The following is a 14871-nucleotide window of genomic DNA, read 5'->3' as shown; positions in this document are numbered from 1 at the left end:
GATGCTGCTGACCTTAGGACCCCAAGGGGCAATGGCAAGGTGCGTGTACCACTGAAAACAGGGAGAGATGCAAAGAAATACGTATGTAACCAATACAGTTGTCTTATGCTAGAGGTTTTATTTTCTCTGCAATGTTTGACTATTAATGGTGTGGCTGGACTAATGATTATTTGTTTTAATTTTGGACTAGCTGTCAATCTTTTTGCATCTTTTGCTGTTAGAAGACCATTCACAACCAGGATTCACTTTCTTGAATTACTCCTTTATTTAGTGTCTGCTTTGTGTAAACTACCAAAAAACCTTACTCCTTTTAATACGTAGTATCCAAAGGAGTTACAGAAGTCCATCCTGAGAAAAGGCTCTGCTTGCTGGGTCCTGAAGGGCAGTTTTTGCTCTGGGCCCAAGCAGCAGGGAGGCACAGACACCTGTGTATGTTAATCTCTGGCTCCACTGGTTGCATTAGATGGTAAGAAACTGGACCTTAAGGTTTTGAAGTGTGCTCGTGAGTGCTAACTATCCTCTGAATTACTGAATATCACAGTTGGAAGTGCCTTAATGAACATTGTGGATCCCTTTAATGGAACTGAAACTGTTTCAGCCCTCCAAAGTGACTCGTGCTCCTCATGCTCCTGGTGGAACAGCTGATCGAGCAGGTCAAGGTGTACTGGATGCAGGCAGCGTGTCCCAGCCACGGCCCCCAGATTTTAATTTACAACTGAGTAGAACCATCTCTGTTCTGCCCTAACCCTGCTAATGATGACATTTGTCACCTGCTCTATGAGTAAAACTCTTAGTGCTTCGTTTGTGAGCTCTCTCTGTGCTTTGAAATCTGTTATGGTGGGAGTGGGCTTCTTGCTCACCTATCTATATTGATTGTAACATTAGCAGCATAACATTATTTTAGGAACTCAAACACAGAATTTAAAAGCAATTCTCTTGTTACAGGGAGGAGAATATAATCTCACAAATCCTCTGTTGAATGAAAAATCTTCATCTGAATTGCAGCAAACAGCAATGATTTGACAAAGCCTTTGTCCTCCACTGGTTTACATCATTATTGCCAGTTTGCCTCTCTGGTGGTACTAGAAATTGCTTTGAACTGTATTTTCTTCCCTTTTATTGCCTGTCAGGGGGATTGTAATAAAAATATATAATAGAAAACATACAAATCAGTGCATACAGTTACAAGTAACTAGCAAAAGTTTGTAATTTGTTGTTTTTTTTTTTCTCTTTGAAAGCAGCTGAAGGTGATTTATTTTCATATTTCACACATTTTGACCATCTTGACTTTGAAAGCAGAATATTTTGAGTTTGATCCTTTGTAAAAACCCAAAATGAGAATCTTCCTTCATAGCAGCTGGACACTGAAGAATTATTTGTCTCCCAGAGCTTTAAACTCTTACTGCCTTGTAATTTGAATAAGAATCACTTGTTCCTTGATTACAGAGCTCTTTGAGACTGGAAAGGCAAAATCAGTAAGAATATGCAAATCAATCATTTGGAAAACTCATCCTGCATTGTCGGAACGCTATTTAAAAATTGCAGTTAGCCAGAAGGTAAGGATTCTGAAAGCCATTGACTGATACGATTATGCAGTAGTCAAAAACAAAATAAAACAAACACCACCAACCAGAATACAAAAGAAACAAACCCTGCTCTTTTACAAATTGGAAATAATTTATTTCTAAAGTATTTCAGATGGATCTATTTACGAGCATCAGCTGTCTTAGCTCTCCTTCCGCGTGGCTCTTTCAACTTCCATTGTATTTTGTAGCTTTAAGGGAAGGGGAGACACACACACACCTCTGCATTTGGAAAATGTTCTGGACAAGAACACCTTTTTTACAAAATGTCATCCTAAATGTATAGCAATTACATTTAGAGGAGGGTGCTTCAAAAGGAACATAGTTTGTCCTTTAGTGCACTCATTTGCTGGGATTTGTTTGAATCTCTTAAATGCTGGAGGACCTGGGGCATTTGAATTGGACAAGGGTTACGAATGGTGGGTGCAAAAGGAACCTGAAGCATCTATGGAGGTAACTTGGTTGGAAAATGGTTAAAAAAAAAAAAAAAAGCTGGCATAATGTGAAGTGAATTGTAGCTGGGAAACGAACAGGAATAGATACCTAAGCTGTAACTTGATAACAGAGAGGAAGCACTAGAAATCTTTAGAAGTGTTTTTGGATAGATGAAAAGTAGGTCAATAGCTGGAGCTAGGAAGGTGCTGCTGAGAGCTCTGTCACCTGTCAGGGGAGAGCAGGACTTGGTGATTGGGCTGCAACCAGCAGCAAGACAAATGATCTCTCGACATCTCTTGAAGCAGAAGTGGATGCCACAATGAGAGCATCGCAAGATGCTGTTCCTAGCTGACACAAAAGGACTCGGACGAACTGAAGCTGTTCTGTCATATAATTATACACCTTAATTAAGATGAAAATTTGATAACGACAAGGACATGAATACAGCGGAGTCAGATATGGCATAACTTTACTATTTATTTATGTTTCAGGAGAGCATTACATTCTGCTCGGCGTCAGAATTGTACCGTGGGAGGTGTTACACAAAGGGAAGACAAGTCTGTGCCATGCTGAATGGCAGCACTTTAAATGTGAACCAGTAAAAATCAAGTAAGGTCAGTTCAGAAGAAATATCTTTGCTCAATCTTCGAGTCAACCTGATACTTGCACTACTGCATGAAATGCACTGGTCTGTCTTGTACTCTTCAAAGGGGACGATCCAAGTGGTCCTTTTGGCCTTTGAAGTCCATGACACTCGGTTTTATTTTTAATGTTTAATAAGAATTGAATCCTAGCAGCTGCAGAGCACCCTTGGTTCAGAGGCAGTGTGTTTGGGTAGAGTACAGAGGAAACCTAAATAGAAAGAAAAAGCTTCATGCAGCCACTCGGTCTTTGGGTCTTCAGGGTTTCAGTGCTTTGCCCAACTACAGTTTTCGGAGAAATGTTTGGCTGGGGAAAAATACCACAAAACCTGCTTAATGGCCTAAGTTCTGCTTTGATCTCTGCCACTAGAACGTAAATAGAAACACTTAAAGATCTCTTCATGTCCCGTAGGTAAGGGATGGTGTAGTTGCTGTAGGGTTTTGAAGGGAAGAGGAGCTGTGTCACTGTGACTTGGAACGGGGGTTAGGGGATGCTTACACTCTCTCTGTTCTGTCAGGAGGCACTGTTGGGTAGAATAGTTTCACCTACAGCTGATTACATTTTTCTTTTTAGTTGATTGTGATGTCCCAAGCGGTAATTACATGACTGTGTTTTTCAGGATCTGGTATTAACAGAAGTACAGTTTCTGACAGTCGAGGGAACTTCTCGTTTCAATTTACGTAGCTGTAACCTTGCTTCTTAAAATTTCATCATTATGATAACAAATCAAGAAGAACAAGTATAAATACCTGAATCAACATACAAATAGGAAAAGGAAATTGTATTAAGTCCATTTCAAATCAGTTGTAGGATTTGTAATATGAGTTTAATAATAATATAATATAGTAATACGGTTGAATGTGTTGGTATTGCACATATATATTCATTTGTTGAATGTAAGCATCTATGAGGATGTACAGTACTCCTCTCTCTGCTTGTTTCTACTCATGTTTAGAAGCAATCCTTGAAAAAATATTTCTCACCTTTTTAACATTCAGGTGAAGAAAATTAGACTTCTGTACTGTAAACATTTCAAATGTGTTACTCATTGGAAAATACATTTAAATGTCCTTTTAAACTAAATCACTTATTTTTGTGGACTTTCTATGCATTTCCATACTGTTGCTTAAACTGAATTTTATGACAGATATAAGGTGCCCTCCCCCTTGAAATCTTAGGGTTTTGTGACTGTGGATTAAAAAATGCCATTTCATTCATTTGATCCCCAAGCACCAGTTAGAAAAAACCCTCACACAATAAAAATTTAAGGACCTCCAAAATTGTTCACACACCATATGAAATTAACTCCTCTCTTTGCTTACCTAACATCCTCCCCCAAGTAAAATGATGAGTGCATGCACATTAAAAAAGCATCGGAGTAAAATTTGATCTATTTTCTGCAGAAGTTTCCACCCAGGCAGCCCATGACAATGAGCTTATGCCAGTTCTAGACACAGGGTTCTGCTTTCGATCTCCAAATTGTTTCTGAGTATATGAAGATAAAATTTTGGAGCAAAAACCAAACAAACCAAACTTGCTGTCCTTATCAGACATGCAGGTAGTACAATGCTCAGCTGCTTTAATTGCTTCCAAACTGAAGGCCAAATTTAACCCAAAGCAGGGCCATGGAGCTGGTGTATCCAAACTGGTTATCAGGGAGACTCGATGGGACATTTACTCTTCTCTAGGGTCCTCCCCGGGCAAGTGTGAAGCCAGCTTGCTGAGCAGAGAAGAGCCACTCGCTTCCTACAGGTAGCTGATTTTTCTTCTAAAGCAGTTCACCTGCGTGATGCTTACAAGATCTAAACAGAGCTCCAAGAGGGCAAAATCATCCCTCTCTATAACATATGGATGTATGCCAGCTATAACTGGGTCTGATAACGTGCTTTTGATAAACAGTTTTCATGACTGAAAAAACAATAGTGGTGGTGGTAATGGGCCTTCGATATTTTTGCAGGCAATGTACTTGCCATGTGATTGTCTTATTCCACGCTAGGTTCAATACTTACTAAATTGCCTGTTGTGCAGAATTTAAAACATGCTAAATTTGTTCCTCAAGGATTGCTGCTCAAATCTTTGCAGTAAACCCGGCAGCCAGAACTCTTGGTTCACATCCAGGTTATCAAAGGGCTGGTAGTCGCTCTCATCTTTGAATGTGTAGCGAACTCCAGAGATGCTTTATTCCCTTACTAGAATTTAGTGCTGGTTCAAAAATTTTATTTACACCCTTTAGCTGTAGTGATCCAGTATTTCTAGGTAATGCTTTAAGATTAAAAAAAAAAGGGAAAAAAAAAAAAAAAAAGCTTTGTGAAAGTGCCTTTAAGCACATATAAGTTACTTTAATGAACGCTGCATTTCTTAGTGACAGTTTCGTAGAATTTCTTAAAGCCATTTGGAGCCTGTTGCCAATGATGAAGGTTGTTCCCAAGAAGCTAATTATTTTCCCCTGGTGTTAGTAGTCCTGCACCTGTCCAAGTCGCTATTTTCCTCATTGATAATGGCTCCAAGATTCCTTTTCTATACCAAAAATTAACCTGAGGGATATTTCTGTAGCCTGCAAGAACAGTAACTTAAAACAAAAAAAGAAAAGGAAAGAAGTAGTACTCCTGTATCTAATGTTACTCGTTCAGGTGTCACCTTCAGCCATTGTAACTAGAGGCTAATTGCTAAGACCTGAAGTAGTCCCTAAACCTGGAAGAAATGTCTAAATGCATTCTAGGTTTTAGTAAAGATGGGTTTTAACAAAAGTTATTAAGCTGATGTTATGAAGGAGTAGGTGGGCTCTTTCTACTTTGCCGAGCCTGAGCAGCCGACTGAAGAGCCTGTTCTTCATCATCCTTCTCCACTGAGCCCTGTGCAGCCAGGTCAGGCAGGTGGGCCTGCCTTGACCGACTGCTTATGAAACTCAGAGATACTACAGGAAGCCACATGCTCAATATATAGCTACACCAGGAGCCTTCTTTGGGACTTATGTTAATATTTTTGTGAAGTAAAAGTAGGAATACACCAGAAATATTTTACCACGTCTTCCTACCAGTAAGTTGAAAAATGATGTCATTTCTTCCAATTCCAGATGTCTATGTATTTTCATTAAAAACATCAGCACTGCACGGTATTCCTGAGTTTTTTCAGGGCCTTGTATCTGTAGTTTTAATTTTCAGCTGTCGCTGACGGATTGCTTCATGAGTGAGGCGTTGGCTCTTTGCTCCCCAAATGAATAAATACATTCAGCAAATCTTTTCCACGTATCGTGGTGTTAACGTCTTTGTGGTTCGCTGTGGTGAGAATCTTGCATGTAAACATGGGGACGATACTTAACCTAAATCTCCTCTCTGGAAATGGTTTTTAGTTTGTGAGCATCCATCGCCGTGCTTCGCTGGGCAGAACCTGCGGCATAAATGAGCTGCACGGCAGGATGGTGTCTGCGGAGGAAAAACGACTAAACCAGGGGTTACCCTGTACCTGTCTGCTCTGCCAGGTGGAGGACTAATGCCTAATACATGTTGTGCTGTGCTCTCTTGGACATCTGTGACTGGTAAAGCCTTAACTTCCCGTGGGGGAAGAGAGAGAGGCATGTAAGGTTTCTGTTGGTAATCGCTTCAGCTCTTTCTTATGATTTGGGGTATTTGGTAGCACTGAAAGGTGCTCGGCCTGGCCTTTGGGGTCATGGGACGGCTTTGGAATAGGGCAGGGAAGGATAGAAGCATCAATGTATTAATTGTATGTGTGGAAGAACTGGTTGTGGGGTAATGAGCTAAGAGGGTTGGATGTTGGCTGGTAGTTGCATGCATCAAAAACCTGTCGCAGCCCTAGGAAAACAGCAGTCCTCCTGGATGACTTCTTAGGGGTGTTTATAACTTGCTAGCATACAGATACCTCAAAATAAATACATTTCCTGTGCAGGCTTTCATTTCTATGAACTCACAGAGTCACACTATCAAAAGGATCGTGACGTTCAACCTGGTTGTTTAGTCTTCAAAACCCCAAATGATTACAGGCTGCTGTTACTACTCACAGCTACTAATGGATGTGCCATGCGGCCCTGAGAGCTTTTTTCCTTTGGCAGGCAGCAAGCCTTTCCATTTGTGCACGCTCTCTGAGAGGGGTTTCGGTCGGAAAAGGTCCCCAGATGGGTTTTTGATGTCAGGTTTGCTCTTCAGAATAGGTCTGGCTTAATGGAAGCACTCCTACTTCATGCTGTCCCTGTCCAGTTTTGTGCGTTTTGAGTTCAGGGAATCTGGGAGAGGGAAAATGCGCCCCAGGAACGCGTGGAGGCCCATCTGCTTCCTTCATCAGTCTGTGGGAAGTCAAAGGCTGCTTAGACGACAACTGCTTAGCAGAGCTGCAGTGTTTTGGTCAACAGATACTGCCTGAAAGTCTCGTTATACCCCAAGAGCAGCACTTCCATTGCCAATCTGCAGCGCCATACTGAGGTGCCGAGGGCTGGGAATTGCTTCGCTGTGGCTTCAGAGCACCGACAGTCTGGAGCGTGACAAAACCAAAGGATCTTTCTGGATCAAAAGGATCAAAACCATCTGGATTCATTTAATCTGCTGCTGCTGCACCACGCTTTTCTCTATAGAAAAGCGCATGCAGTAAGGAGCGCACGGTGCAAAGAGGTGCAGTGCTGGCATTTGGAAGTCGGCATTTGGACACGAATCAAAGCAGCTGCCATCACTGCTTAAAAAATAATAAGGAAAAAATATACTTGGAAATGATAAGGAAATGGTTGGAAGAATACAGCATTATTACCATGTATATTAATTTCTGGAGGCGCAGTTATGACGGTGTCTCATTGGTCATGGTCTCATTGCAGAATATAGAGAGGCCTTTTTTTTTTCCCTCAAAGCTTACAGTTTTAAATTATGCAATGTTGTGATGAGTGAATGTAACAGATACGAGGGGAAGGAGAGGAAAACAAACAAAGGACTGTGACTAGAAGATGTTTTTACATAGATGCATTGTATAAACTGAAGGTTTGAGGTGAATTGCTAAAATGGCCACGTTAATTATGTCCACAGTCTCAGCTGGCCACTTGCCTACCCAATAAAAGCTGGCAATTTACCATAGCTATTGTGGCAGAAATGGGTACTGAGGAAGGATTGCAAATCAATGAATACAAAGGAGGAAAACAGACGAAATCATATTAAATGCTAAATAACCCTGAGCTGACGTCTGCGCCTCCCGTACTGGAGGCAGTTCTCTTGCTGCCCACAGACTTTGCAGCATCTTTGACAACGCAGAAGCTCTTGTTTGAACACGGGCCCTCATGTTCCAGCTCTTCATTTGTTGTCACTGCAACATCGCATCAATAAGGCAAAAAACAGAAAGACACCGATTGCAGCCTGTCCTGTTCCTCGAAACCAGAACCAGCCGGGCCTTCCTGAATTTTAGGCAGCTGTACAGGCTGTGCTGCAAATTGTTTGCACCTTTCCAGCTGGTGATAACCTTAAGAACAGTCATTTTAAGGTGTCACTGGTGCATGGAAATGAAAATTCATCCACCATCTTGGGTCAGGTGTGCACTGTATTGCTTCGCAGACTTGATTTCAACTAGCAATGGCTGGAGAAGAATAATTGTTGTCTCTGCTGCTGCTCTGTCATACATTATGTTGAAAGCAGATGCCCGTGAGTTATAGCAAATCAAAAATCACTGCCTGGAAAGCAGAATGAAGTCTTAGGCATCTGAGAAAACAATGCAGATGTGGTGAGATCTGCCAGGGGAAAGGAGGAGTTTAAGATGATTAACTGAGAAGGGGGCTCAGCCAGCAAAGGGCTGATTGCAGGTGGACCAAAAGGTAGAAAGAGACAAAAGGCTTCTTTTTTTTTATTTGTATTTGTTTCCCCCAAGGATCATCTACCTCCTGAGCCTGCATGCGTATGTGAAAAGGATACGTTGGTGTCTGACAAGACCTTCATTCGTGATCTTGCCCTTTTTGGAATTAGTCTTTATATTTTGGTTTCTGAAGACACACTTCTGCCAGGTGAGCCTTGTGACAAACAACCACCCCGCTCCTATGTCCAACATTAATCACACAGGCAGATGATTTATGGATCGCTCCCTAATAAATGCTTTAGAGTCAGGTTTCTGTTTGCAGAGCTCTCAGCTGTACCTTGTCCAAGGAAAAATCCACAGTAGCTGGCAATTCTAATTTGATGTGGGTAAAAATACATTGGCTTTGAGTGACACTAGGCGAACGTGCGTAGAGAGATGACATTTCTAATTTGTCATTTCAGCTACGTCAGCTCTCAGGTTTTCAGTTCCTAATTATTTGTCAAGATTGTTTTAATGCGTCGGGTTTTGGTGTGCTTGGGGTTGCATTTATGACCAAGCAAGAGCATCTAGAGCCTGGATTTCTCTGGTGGTTTCAATCCAAGTAAAAATATGTAAATTTTATGCACACCAAATAGTCGTGACTCCTTCTGTTTTGAAAGACTTGCCTGAAAGAGGCTCTGTGTTTCATGCGAGCAATACTGGAGGTGCATGCAACCACTCAATCCCAGCTCTAAGTCTCATAGCATAAAAAGGTAACAACAAGCTTGATGTGTACTTACTGCCTGTTCAGAGTACTTTTTTATTTTGATAGACAAATCTTAAATTTTCACTGTGATTGCTTTGAACTTCCTGAGCGTTTTGAACTGAGATGAGTGCTTTCCACCTGATAAAGCTAAGCTTTGGCATTGTGTGTGAGCCCTATAACATCTCATCCCTGGCCGCTGCCCCTGGCTGGGTGCTTAGGAAAAGGAAGAGGGCAGCGATCCTGCTCCGGGCAGTCCCACCTGCCTCCTAGTGATCATTCCTGGGCTAAACCCTGGGATCCAGATTCATAGGGTGTAGTAGATGCCATAGATAGCCCTAGATTGCTATTCCTGGACCTGTCTTCCATTAATTGCTGCAACAGTTTTCAAAGTTGTTCATATTTTTGACCTTCAGACACTTCTGTAATAATAGTTTCCGAGATGTGATTAGGTATTATGTGAGAAAACAAAACAAAACACCTTCTTTTTTGTTATTTTAAGCTTTGTGCCTGATTATATCATTATGTTGTATGACGAGAAGCAGCAGCTAATTGTTCTTTTCACCTTCACAACGCCACACGTCCCAACTGTATCCTTCCTCAGTTATTGCTTTTCTAAACCAAAGCGTCGTCCTGCATTTCTGCATGTGGTTGTTATTCCATGCCTCTGATATTCCTTCTTCCTGGGCCTTTTTTTAGGAGGTTCCTCTCTACTCCAGGTGGTGTCCTGGTGCTCCTGAGGCTCATCCACTCTCTGTTGCAACGTGGCCAATGAGTCTCATTGCGCATCCAGAGGCAGGGGTTCACATCTCACATCACACCTGCATGAAAGCTGCTCCCAATTAGCTTGCCTGTAATTGGGAACCCCATAATTTCAATGGGGGGCATCCAAAGGTGTCTAGACATGATGTGGAGAAACGACTCTTGTGTTTTGTTGGCTCCAGAAACTGAGATGCCTCAAACACCTTTGCCTGGTAAGGGTCTGTATTTGTGACTGACCTGGCTGAATATTGATCAGGGTGTATAGATCAGTGAGTTATTGAGGCGATGCAGCAGAAACAAGTAATTCTCTAACTAAGAGTTCACAACAGCACACATTTTTTCTAATTTAATCTCTCATGTTGTTCTAATATTTACCAATAAAGAAAACAAACATGCCTTGTAACTAGAAAACACATGCAGGAGATAGTAAATTAAACAGATGTAATGGGAAGGATTTTTCATAATACCTTTTTTCATAACAAATCTGAGGCATTTTAAACTTTGTCATACTTCATGATGAATGCTGAGATTAATATAACTTCATTTGTATGAAGTATAATCGAGGCCACTCCATGGAGCCCAGAGTGCTCTGCTTCAAACATCATCTGCCTCGGCTGAAGCTTCAGCTGCAGTGAGAAATCTACTGCTAAAAAAAAGTCTGGTCTATTAAAAAAGATGCTTATAAAAAAAAAGGTGCTGGTGGGAAGGTGGATTCTGTCTTCACATCTAGCAAAAGATAAATATAGAGCATCCAAGGGTCTGTAAATTGTTACATCTTTTGTTTTCAGAAAATTGGTTGTAGGTGTGACAAACACGATTTATTGTCCCTTTGGCCTGCATACAGATACTTGATTGATTTCAGTGTTGCAAGAGCTCAAGTAAGCCCCGTGTTTTATCATCATAGTCCTCCACGAGAGATCTTGAAGATGAGATGAAATGCCCCAAATATAAACTGTTCTTATAATTACTGATCGACCAAGGAATTGGATTGTGTATACTTTGTACCAGCCTTCTCTTGTTCCGAGCATCACACATCTCGTATTCTCTAAAAACAGGTATTTAGGCTTCATAAACGTGTTTGAATTTGGAAGGCTGCATTTTGTATTCCAGTCTTGCGAGTATACAGCCAGGGAAACTCCAGCTTCAGCAAATTTCATGCACTGGCTTATGTGCTGCAGCAAATGATTTTGAACTGATGCCATCAAACTGGCCTGTTTCATATTTTAATTATTATTTTATAATCATAAGTAACTGTTTACATTTTTGATATGCAAATTATTATACGATCAAACAAAGCAACAAAAATATCTTTTGCTTGGCAGATTTGGTTGGAATAGGAAAACTTCCCCTGTTAGCTTATCAGTTTATAATGCAACCTGATTGTTTATGACAAATAATCTGTGGCTACTTGGATATCCAACAGGGACAACGGGATACTTGATTCCTTTTTGACATAATGGCTGAACTATTCATTATCTTCCTTCCTCTAGATATGGTCCTCCTAATAGGTTAAGGTTAAAGACATGCATGGAGCAAAGAGAAGCGTGTGCTGTCTCCTGTTAATAAAATTAAGTTATTATTTTACAAAGCTGTGGGTTGAATATGTTCAATATATTTCATAAGCACTGAAAAATGGTTCAAAGCTGTACTCCAGTTACTTTATTAATTTCTTTCTGCCATTCTAGGATTGCTGTAAAGGAGAAATGTATTTTTTTAATGGTATTTTCAGGAACAGGAGCTTGTCAGAGTAATGGAGTCACAGAAGGAAGTTTATGATCCTTTGAGCGGGCTCCCAGTTGTATGACTTTTACCTCGTGTTTCTGATTTGCGGTGAGTGATTGAAATACTGCTTTGTGTTTCTCCACAGGTAGTTCGATAAGCAAACACTTTTCTTCCTGACAAAAGGCTGGAGGAAAACAAAAATTCCGAGTTTCCTGTAGCTGCTTTTTGAGCATTCAGTTCCAAGGACATGATATCAAAGAGCCAAAAAAGATACCAAACAAGGAACTAAGAGACAAAGTCTTTTTTTGACCTTCCTCCCTTCAGTAACACCTGAAGCCTACGCTGGAGGGAAGGCACTTTTCATTATCCATAAACCCAGCCTTTGAGAGAGTTTTCTTTGCCTGCTGAAGAGCATCCAGGCTCGGGAGCTTCCTTGCCTTTCACTGGGGCTGCTCCTGCATGCAGAGCAACGCGCTCTCTGTTCCTTTCCAGAGTACGACTATATTCTTGCAATCTCTGCTGATTTGGAAGAAGTCAATTTTCCATTTTCCAGAATGCGTTTTATTTGCTCTCTGCAGCTGATTAACATATAAAATATGTTGACATCTCTGTCTTTTGCCCTCTCCCTCGAATTTTAGCTGTTAGGAGAGGTGCACGCTTGGGAGCTATCCCAGCCTTTTGCTTTTTTTCTTAAAAAATGGGGTGAGAAGCAGTATTGATAGGGATTGCTCAGGAGGTCACACCACCAGTGGCAGCTTTCAGGTAGTGTGGTGAGCCCCAGGTGATGGCTGAACAGAAATTCAGAAAGAAATGCTTTGTCACAACTGGCTGACTTCTACCTTCTGACATGCATATTTCTCATTGATGTGCCACAAAATGGCTTCTCGTAGGCATAAATATACATAAAAGCAGTCACTAAACATGATTCTTAGCTGATTTACTCGATATTTAAGCAGTTGGGAGTCTGCAGGGGGAAGACAGTTTCGCCTACCTCATTACAGAGAGATACATCACGGATGGCAAGGAGAATAAAGAAGATCAGCAGAGCTGCACCTTCAGGCCATGGAAGAAGGTGCATAATACAGAAATAATACAGTAAATGGGAACCGGGGAGGTAATCCTGCCGAGTTAAGGAAGTTTCACATCCCGTCAGAGGCCCCAGAATGGGGTTTCCCTTGGTGAACTGGGAGACGATGTAGCAAAACCATTGAAGTATGACGGGAAAAATGTCATCCCGCCTGTTTGCCAGAAGTTGCCAGAGGCTGAATGCCAGGTGTGACCCAAAGGCCAAATATTTCCAGAATTTTGACCTGATTGCAAGGCCAGATAAGGTCAAGTTTTGGTGGCGCTGGGCCTGTATTTAGAACTCCCTGGCCACATCTCTCAAATGGCGTGCTCTCCCCAGAAAGTTTATAGGGAAGGATGCAAATGCACCTTTTGCTGCCCAAAACTCCGTAATGCTGCAGTAACAGCTTTTGCTTTTGATGCTGGCTTTTCCTGCCTCATTAATCTCTTCATTGCTCCCTGATATTTGGAGAAAATGTGCGGCACTCCTCTCGATGAGCGTGACCTGGGAGCCAGGCCGGGCTGCCCGAGGGGTGCTGTGTGTGGGCAGCACTCGGCTTCCAGCACAAGCCTCAGCCTTTCACTCTTCTTCCCTCCCAGACTTGAATTATTTGGTATTTTTTCTGCATAAGTAAGTGAACAATGAAGGCCTCGGCTTGCTGGAGCCCAAGGTAAGGATGAAAAGCTCGAGGCTTTGGTTGTGCTTGGAGAGTTGCTAATTTTGTAACATTTTTTTGCATATACCTGCTTTTAAATCTGAAGTGCAAAATTTTAAGAAGAGCTTGAAATCAGTACCCATAAGGAGAATCGATTGCAGGGCTGTTCAAAGGGAAAGGAGAACACGTTCCTGTGAGATGAGGGAATGGGATCTGAGCTGCAGAGCTGCAAGCATCCAAGTGCCAGCAGCGGGCAGAGAACCTTCTGTGTGGGGACATGCTGGAAATTTGGGACAAGAGTGAGTGAAATGTGTTCGTTTTCCTTTCTTGAGAAATGCAGCAGGCTCCTGCTGGTGCAGCAGGCACAGCCTGGTTGCTGCTGTTGACCCTGTCCCCTATACTCTAGGTGTCCTGCTCTAGCACCTTGATGCTACAAGCTCTGGGTGTTTGGGGCAATCCCAGCTGCAGGTTCTGCAATGTTTTGGAGTTCGGGCTGCTCTGGGGCTTGCTGGGTTTCCACCTGCCATTTGGTGTTACTTTCACACCCCCCGTGCTGTGGTGCAGCCTGCTCTGGCCTCGCGTTCACTCTCTGCTGTGCTGTGTGCTCTAATCACTGGTTCAGATGCCACTGTGAAAAACCTGCCACCACCAGCTCCATCCCACCCCTCCAGAGCGCGAAACCCCCTATTTAAGTTATTTGCAGTGCTGTGGGTATCTAATTATTCCGACTGCTCTGTGTATCCGTGCTTGCAGCCCGTGCCTGTCTGGAGCCTGGGGAGGAGGAGCCCAGCTGGGTGGCTGTGTACAGCTCAGCTGCGTTTGCTTCTGCTTCCAACACAAAGGCTCTGAGTGCTAGTTAAATGCTTTATGAATTTGTTTCCTAAGACACCGCAGGTCAAAACAAGGGCTAGGACGCTGGCCCTTCATAATGCATTTTGTTAGATGTGTGCAAGATTCAATTACTTACACTACGCCCGGTTTAACTAACGAATTACCCTAACCTACCAGCTAGGTTGGAGGGGATTTGCCAGGCAGAAATGGAGACTTGTCTTTTTATGGGCTGGGAAAAATAATAGTGAGGAAATGGCCACAGAAGGAAAAGTGCAATAATCAAAATGGGACAAAACTGCCTCCAAGGAGGAAAAGAAGAATGATAGATCATAGCAGACTTGAGTGGCATCGGCTGTGCAAGAGGGAAGGGGGACTGGAGCTGACCCTGGAGATGTACGGGGCCAAAACTGCAGCGGTGTGGAGGTCACGTTTCTAACAGAGAATGGGGGGGGGGAAGACAGAGGATGAATTAAAGTCTTGATTTTATTTGCAGTAAGCTTGGGATGTCAGGGAAGCTCTCAGAGGGAGCTGCTAGCAAGGCAGCATGACCTGAAAATGCGAAATGAATTCAGTTTTTTAATGGCTGGAAAATTTCTGAGTCTTAATGAGATGGCAGCAAGGTTGTTATTTATGATGTCTCTGGTGCATAGTTGAAAAG

This window comes from Aythya marila, assembly GCF_965140915.1.
Source record: "Aythya marila genome assembly, chromosome: 3".
Classification (NCBI taxonomy): Eukaryota; Metazoa; Chordata; class Aves; order Anseriformes; family Anatidae; genus Aythya; species Aythya marila.
This window is presented reverse-complemented; position numbering follows the sequence as displayed.